The sequence below is a fragment of the Gopherus flavomarginatus genome, chromosome 24, assembly GCF_025201925.1.
Source record: "Gopherus flavomarginatus isolate rGopFla2 chromosome 24, rGopFla2.mat.asm, whole genome shotgun sequence".
NCBI classification, from domain to species: domain Eukaryota; kingdom Metazoa; phylum Chordata; order Testudines; family Testudinidae; genus Gopherus; species Gopherus flavomarginatus.
The window spans coordinates 16,830,825-16,838,406 of record NC_066640.1 but is presented as its reverse complement, the minus strand read 5'-3'; the positions used below and the strand labels follow the sequence as shown (position 1 = coordinate 16,838,406).

Below are 7,582 nucleotides of genomic sequence, written 5' to 3'. Positions count from 1 at the left end.
GCTTCTTTTTGGCTTTTAACTTATTGCTTCTTGTAGCTTTTTGCTTCCAGCGAGCACGGACAAGGAGGAGCAAAGGGGACGGATAGTTGAGGTGCACAGCGGGCCCACCACAGTCCCAGACTGCACGCCAGGGGAGATCTAGTCCTTGAGTGTTGGGGTTCTTAGGGATTGGCTTGTTTTGGCCTTGTTTTCAAATGGGTTTATCTTGATTTTTGGCTTATTGTCAAAGTCGGGGTGCTTGTTTCCCCAGTGAAAGTTAGCAACTGTGACTCTGGTCCCTTCCCCAGCCTTAATCCCACGGAGCCTCACCCCAACAAGGAAGCAAACGAAGTGTGAAGAAAGTCACAGGAAGTACAGATGAGGAATTCCAAGCACTGACCCCTTACCCACAGCCAGTTATGCGTGAGGCAGAAAGCTGAGGACTGTTAATCTCTGCTTAGAAGTATGTCCAGGCTCCTCAGGCCCACGTCTGCCAATTTCTCCTCCAGATGCTGCTCCTGGACAATTCCTCTGCAAGTGCAGCAAATAAGCCAAGCAAGAGCCCTCACTGCAAAAAATTCAATTGGTGCATGAAATCTTGCCCTCATCCCTACCTCCCTCTCCCATCCCATCCACTAGAGCAGAGACTCAGTCAACACCCACAGTCACCGCTGCACTCTAGGGCCTACTGCCCTGCATCATTTTGGTCCACTGCTTGTTCATACCTCACAAGACCAAGCCTGTGGGGATGCACACCTAACACCTGCCCGTGTCCTACGAAGGGAAACGGCACAAGGAGAGGCAAGGACAGAGACAGACAGAGTATGTGTTGGCCAACACATTAGAGGAGAGAGAGAGAGAGAGAGAAAAACGTGGAGGGAGTCAAGAACCTCACCAGCTGGAGTCATCCTCCTGGATCTAATATGCCGCGGAGGACACACTGATCCTGGCCAGAGACATGAGCAGCCCCTGAAAGTTGAGACATCGTCTCCCTTGTAACCACAACTAGTCAGGGACCTTTTCTTACAAACCCAGACCCAGCTAACAGGGCGTCCCTACAAGGAGCAAGATGGGCCTTGAGCAGAGCAATCACCAAAACTGACACTTATCTCATTGAGAGCGGTGGCAGTTCCGCTCCCAGATGGATGCCTTCTGCATCGTATCAACAACGCTCGCAGACTCGTCACTCTTGCTCCCTTTCCATTGCACGAGGGCAGTAGACTCTGGCCTGTGACGACTCTTCTCCTGCTACTAAACCCAGCACAAGGGGGAAAAACAAATCAGCTACCCTTTCAGTCAGCAAATTTGGGTAGGCTCTTATTTTCCCCTCCCGCACACAGTGGGGCTCCACCCTCAATCCTATTCCCATTACACCAGTAGGACTACAAGTAGAAAGCAATGACACAGTGACACCCGAAACAGTCAGTCTGCACAGCAGACTCTGGTCACACACACCAAACCTCGGAGGGAGAAATAAAACAGAAATTGGGGTTGTTTTTGGTCTGTAGCTTATTGCTTGTTGTAGCTTGCTGCTTCCAGCAAGCAGGGGCAAATGGGGGAGAGAGTTAGGGGTGCACAGCGGGCCCACCACAATCCCAGACTGCACGCCAGGGGAGATCTAGTCACACAGAGTGTTGGGGTTCTTAGGAATTGTTTTGTTTTGGCCTTGTTTTGAAATAGGATTAGCTTGATTTTTGGAATATTGTGAATTCAGGGTTCTTATTTACCCAGTGAAAGTTGGCAAGTATGACTCTGGCCCTTCCCCAGCCTTAATCCCACAGTGCCCCGTACAAAACAAGGAAAGAAATGGCCTATGAAGAAAATTACAGTGAGTACACATGAGAAATTCAAAGCACTGACCGCTTACTCACAGCCAGTTATGCAGAACGCAGAAAGCTGAGGACTGTTGAGGTCTCCTTAGAAAGATGTCCAGACTGCTCAGGTCCACTTCTGCATATTCTCATGTGGTGAGGGCTCCTGGATGATTCCTCTGCAAACTAATAAAGTCAAGCAAATACAATCATTACACACAGCACTATTGGTGCATTTAATCTTGCCCTCATCCATGCCTCCCACTCCCATCCCATCTACATCCGCTCAACTCGATGAACAGAGACTGAGTCAATATCCACAGACACCGTTCCACTCTAGCGCCTACTGCCCTGCATGATTTTCATTTCCTCCTGTTTGTTCATAGCTCCAGAGATCTAGCCTGGGGGAATGCACAGCCAGCACTCCTGCCTGTGTCCTATGAAGGAAAACAGCACAAGGAGAGGCAAGGACAGAGACAGACAGAATGTGTGTTGGCCAACACATGAGAGAGAGAGAGAGAAAAACATGGGAGGGAGTCAAGAAACTCATGAGCTGGAGTCATCCCCCTGGATCCAACCTTCTGCTGCAGAAGACACACCCCTCCTGGCCAGAGAAATGACCAGCCCCTGAAAATGGGGACCTTGTCTCCCTCATAACCACTAGTTAGGAACCTTTTCTTACAAACCCAGGCCTTGCTAATGGGGCGTACCTACCAGGAGGTGGGCCGTGAGCAGAACCCTCAGCAAAACAGACACTTATCTCACTGACAGTAGTCTGTGCTTGGCTCCCAGATGGACGGCTCTTGCCTGGCATGAACAATGCTCACAGGCTTCTGCCTCACTCACTGTCCGTCGCATGAGGGCAGTAGACTCTGACGTCTGACTTCTTTTTCCTTGGTACTAAACCCAGCAGAGGGGAGAAAAGCAAAAAAAAAAAAAAAAAAAAAAAAAAAGCATCTCCATCTGCAATGTCACGTATTCTCTTCATTTTACAGCTCCTGTATCCCACAGTTCTGCCCTCAACCCATCTCCCATCACTACTTTACACATGCACCCAAAATAGTCACTTTGCTCAGGAGACTCTTGGCCCTTCCCCCACCTTAATCACAAAGAGCCTCATGCCCAGCGAGGAAGCACATGGCATGTGAAGAAAACTACAGCAAGAACAGATCAGGAATTCAAAGCTCCGACGGCTTACTCACAGCCAGTTATGTGGGAGGCAGAAAGCTGAGGACTCTTCGTGTCTGCTTAGAAGGATGTTCAGTTTCCTCATGTCCGTATCTGCCAACTTCTCCTCCAGCTACGGCTCCTGGGAAATTCCTCTGGAAATGGATCTGCAAAAGCCAAGCATGAGCCATCACGACACACATTCTATTGGTGCTTAAAATCTTGCCCTCATCCCTGCCTCCCTCTCCCATCTCATCCACATCGGCTCCATTAGAACAGATACTCAGTCAACACCCACAGTCACCGCTGCACTCTAGCGCCCACTGCCCTGCATCATTTCAGTCTCCTACCTGTTCTTAGCTCACAAGACCTAGCCTGTGGGGATGCACACCCACCACACCTGCTTGTGTCCTACAAAGGGAGACAGCACAAGAAGCAAGGACAGAGAGAGACACAGACAGACAGTGTGTGTGTTGGCCAACACATTAGAGGAGAGAGAGAGAGAGAAAAATGTGGGATGGAGTCAAGAAACTCAGCAGCTGGAGTCATCCTCCTCGATCCAACCTTCTGCTGCGTAGGACACACTGTTTGTGGACAGAGAGAAGACCAGCCCCTGAAAATGGGGACCTTGTCTCCCTCGTAACCACAGCTACTCAGGAATCTTTTCCTACAAACCGAGCCGCAGCTAATGACAAGTCTCAGCCTGGAGGCAGGTGGGCCGTTACCGGAGTCCTCACCAAACCAGACACTTATCTCACCTGATGGTGACGGCTGCTCCACTGCCAGATCGACGGCATCACCATAGCCTGGCATCAACAAGGCTTGCTGTCTCACGGCTCTTGGGTGCTTTCCGTATCACAACGGGGGTGGGCTCTTACCCTTGACTTCTTTCCCCATGGTACTAAGCAAAACGCAAGAGGGAAAAACAAAACTTATAATCAGAATCTGCAGTGTTGTGTAGGTTGTTGTTCTCCCATCTCCCATTACACCTTTATAGCTCCAATTAAAAAGCACGCAACGCCCACTTGATCTGTGGAGCTCCTTGCTAGAGAATGCTGTGAAAGCCAAGACTATAATGGGGTTCAAAACAGAACTAGGTATAGTAACTCCTCACTTTACGTTGTCGTTATGTTCCTGGAAATGCGACTTTAAGTGAAACGATAAGTGAATCCAATTTCTCCACAAGAATGACTGTAAATCGGGGAGTTACACTTCAGGGAATGATTTTTTGCCATACAGTACAGTACTATAGTTGGGGGGTGCCCCCGCCTTACCCTACACGGGCACAGCCCACTGGCACTGGCGACAATGAGGCAGGCAAGGAGGCTGAAGGTGCTCTAGGCTAGGAGAAGCACGTTGCAAGTACCGGGGGGGGGGCCTCAACCCTCAGCTGCCCACTTCTCCCCTTCCCCCAAACCCCCACCCTTATCCTGCCTCTTCTTCTCCCTTCCTTCCCCTTTACTTCACACACCGCTTCCTCGCTCCTTACCCCTCCCTCCACTGCCTTCCGCCCAGGGCAATCAACTGGCTTGCGGCTTTCAGGAGGGAGGCGGGAGGGGCAAGGACATGACATGCAGCATCCCCCCTCCCTCCCCTCTGGGGCAATCAGCTGATTTGCGGTGTTTCGGAAGCAGGGGAAGGAAGGGGAGCCTGTGTGCCAAGTCCTCTCCTCACCCAACGCCATAAGCCAACTGATTGCCACAGGCAGGTGGAGGGAGAAGGCACTGATCCACAGGGCCTGCTGGCGGGCAGGAGCATAAGGGAGCTGATGGGGGGTCTGTCACTTCTGGACAAAGCAGACAGCCAAACAACGTTATAGCGAAACTTTGCACAACTTTAAATGGAGCACGTTCTGTAATTGAGCAGGGACGTAAGATTGAAACGATGTTAAGCGAGGAGACGTTAAGTGGAGACTTACTGTAAATTCATTGAGGATCAGTCCATGAACGGCTATTAGTCAGGATAAGCAGGGATAGTGTCCCTGGCCTCTGTTTGCCAGAAGCTGGGAATGGGAGACAAGGGATGGATCACCTGGTACTTCCCTGTTCTGTTCATTCCCTATGCGGCACCTGACAGTAGTCACTGTCAGCGGACAGGATACTGGGCTAGGTGGACCTTTGATCTGTCCCAGTCTGGCAATTCTTACGTTCATATGTTAAGCAGCCTGTTGCACCTGCATCCAAGAGAGTCCCTGTGCAGAGGAGACTGTTGTCCCTTCCCCTGGTCTTAATCCCACAGAGCCCCGTGCCCAGCGAGGAGGCTCACGGCCTCTAAGGAAACTAGAGTGGTACGGATGAGGAATAGAGGCCGTAATTATTCACTCACAGCCAGTCAGGGAGAAGGCAGAAAGCTGAGGACTGTTCATCTCTGCTTACAAGGATGTCCAGGCTGCTCAGGTTCACTTCTTCCAGTTTCTCCTCTGCCTGGGGCTCCTCGACAATCCCTCTGCAAACACAACATTTAACACAAGCAGGAGCTGTGATGTTGTGCAGCCTATATGGTTTTATAAAAATATGGTAATGAGTGAATATAATATAACTGGAATATGCTTCATGCAAAAGGTCTCTTGTAAGGGATCACTACAAAGCTTATAATCACACTCAGTAGATCATCCTGTTTGCATAATGACAATAGTCCCTCGATGTAACATTTCATCTTATTAGTCCCAGATACAAGTGTGGGCCATTAATGGTGATTTGGAATCTTAATGGCTCCCATCAACCGGGACAATTGACTGGGGCTCTGTTTGCAGGCAGGCCTTCCCGTGAGTCAGGCTGGGAGGAATGAAGGCTTGGGGTCTTACAGTGACATGTGGTCAAGTCACATGACCTGAAATCCATCTTTAACCTGGTGCTTTTCCAGTGGGGGGGAGACCCAGAGAGAGACAAGGGCTTCCCGCCTTATGCAAAAGATATATAAAGGGGTGGAACAGAACAAAGCGGGAGAAGAGCCATGGAGTCATGAAGAATCCCCTAGCTACCACCTGAGCTGGAGCAAGAGCTGTACCAGGGAAAGAACTGTGCCCAAGCCTGGACGGGGTCCAGTCTGAGGAAAAAAACTTACTGAAGCATCTCTGAGGGTGAGATTATCTGTATTCAGTTTGATTAGACATAGATTTGCGCGTTTTATTTTGCTGGGTGACTTACTTTGTTCTGTCTGTTACTATTTGGAACCACTTAAATCCTACTTTCCATATTGATAAAATCACTTTTTACTTATTAATTAACCCAGAATTAACCTGGGGGGGGGGGGCAAAAAGCTGTGCATCTCTATCAGTGTTATAGAGGGTGAACCATTTATGAGTTTACTCCGTATAAGCTTTATGCAGGATAAAACAGATTTGTGTTTGTACACCATTGGGAGTTGGGCATTTGAGTGCTAAGACAAGCACACTTCTGTGAGCTGTTTTCAGGTAAACCTGCAGCTTTGGGGCAAGTAATTCAGACCCTGAGTCTTTGTTGGAGCAGATGGGACTATCTGGCTCAGCAAGAGAGGGTGCTGGAGTCCTGAGCTAGCAGGGAAAACGGAGGCAGAAGTAGTCTTGGCACATCAGTTGACAGCTCCCAGGGGGCTGTCTGTGATCCAACCCATCACACGGGCTGTCACTGCCCAAAGTTCTATTGGTGTGTGAGATGCCACCCTCCCTCTCCCATACACTGTACCTCAGCCCCACTTGATGAACAGTCAGAGTCAACTCCCACAGTCACCCCCACCACTACCAATGGAGGATCTAGTAGCCTTCATGTTTCTCTTCCTCCTCCCAATGCCCCAGTGGGATACAGGCTCTCCAGTCCTAGACTGTGAGCATCCACCATTGCCCATGTTCTATGCAAGGAGAGAGACAGAAAGAGAGCGCGCACATATTGGCCAACATATGAGAGCAGAGATACACACACAGGAAGGAGGCAAACTCAGCACCTGTAGTCACCTTCCTGGCTCTCCACAAACAGTTATCGCACTTTGGGAAGACTCCATAGCACCTGACAATTCCTTGAGAGGGCACAAAGGATTCCCCTGAGCTTATTGTGCCCCTGTGAGATGCAGAGGCCTTTCCTCAGGGGCCCTCCCCATACTAACAAATTCTCTCCACTGACAAGAGTATTTGCAGCCCTCCCTCAATACTGAACTTCAGCAAGTTTCCATTTGCTCTTACTCTGCAGATCGTTGTCCGGCTTCCACCCCTAGCGATGGGCTCTGGGTGGCTGCTCCTTCTTTGGTCTCTGCCACAGGTTGGCCGATCTCTCTTCTGACTAATCTCAGTACGAACTGAAAAGAGAAAGAGAACACTTGTAAGTTAGGTCACCACTTGTGCATGGAAGAAAAACGGACGCACACACGTATGTCACTGGCTGCTGCTCCCTCCTTCTTTATTCTTCTTCAGCTTACCCAGGGCCTAAAATACTCATCACTCCTAAGGCGCTACAGCCCTCCAGGAAAGGGACAATCCCAGACCACTACCAGCCATGGGAAGAGCTGGACCTTCCCCAGAACCCATCCCAGGGATAGGAGAAGCATCTCTCTGCTCTCCACGAGGCACCTCATTCTGCAGATACTGGATAGAGAAATATCATTTCACAAAAACATGCACCTGCTCCTCCAAAATTACAAGAGAGCTCCTCACCTCC

At 49.9% G+C, this 7,582-nt stretch overlaps 1 long non-coding RNA gene across 1 annotated transcript; it reads right to left on the bottom strand.

Annotated features, from left to right (window-relative positions):
- Positions 1-2,453: 2,453 nt before the first annotated feature.
- Positions 2,454-3,830, bottom strand: LOC127040191 (uncharacterized). The gene is made up of 3 exons (XR_007771403.1): positions 3,716-3,830; positions 2,993-3,124; positions 2,454-2,690 (listed from the first exon to the last, which is right to left on the bottom strand). It is a non-coding gene; the product is annotated as an uncharacterized LOC127040191 (long non-coding RNA).
- Between the last annotated feature and the right edge of the window lie 3,752 nt (positions 3,831-7,582).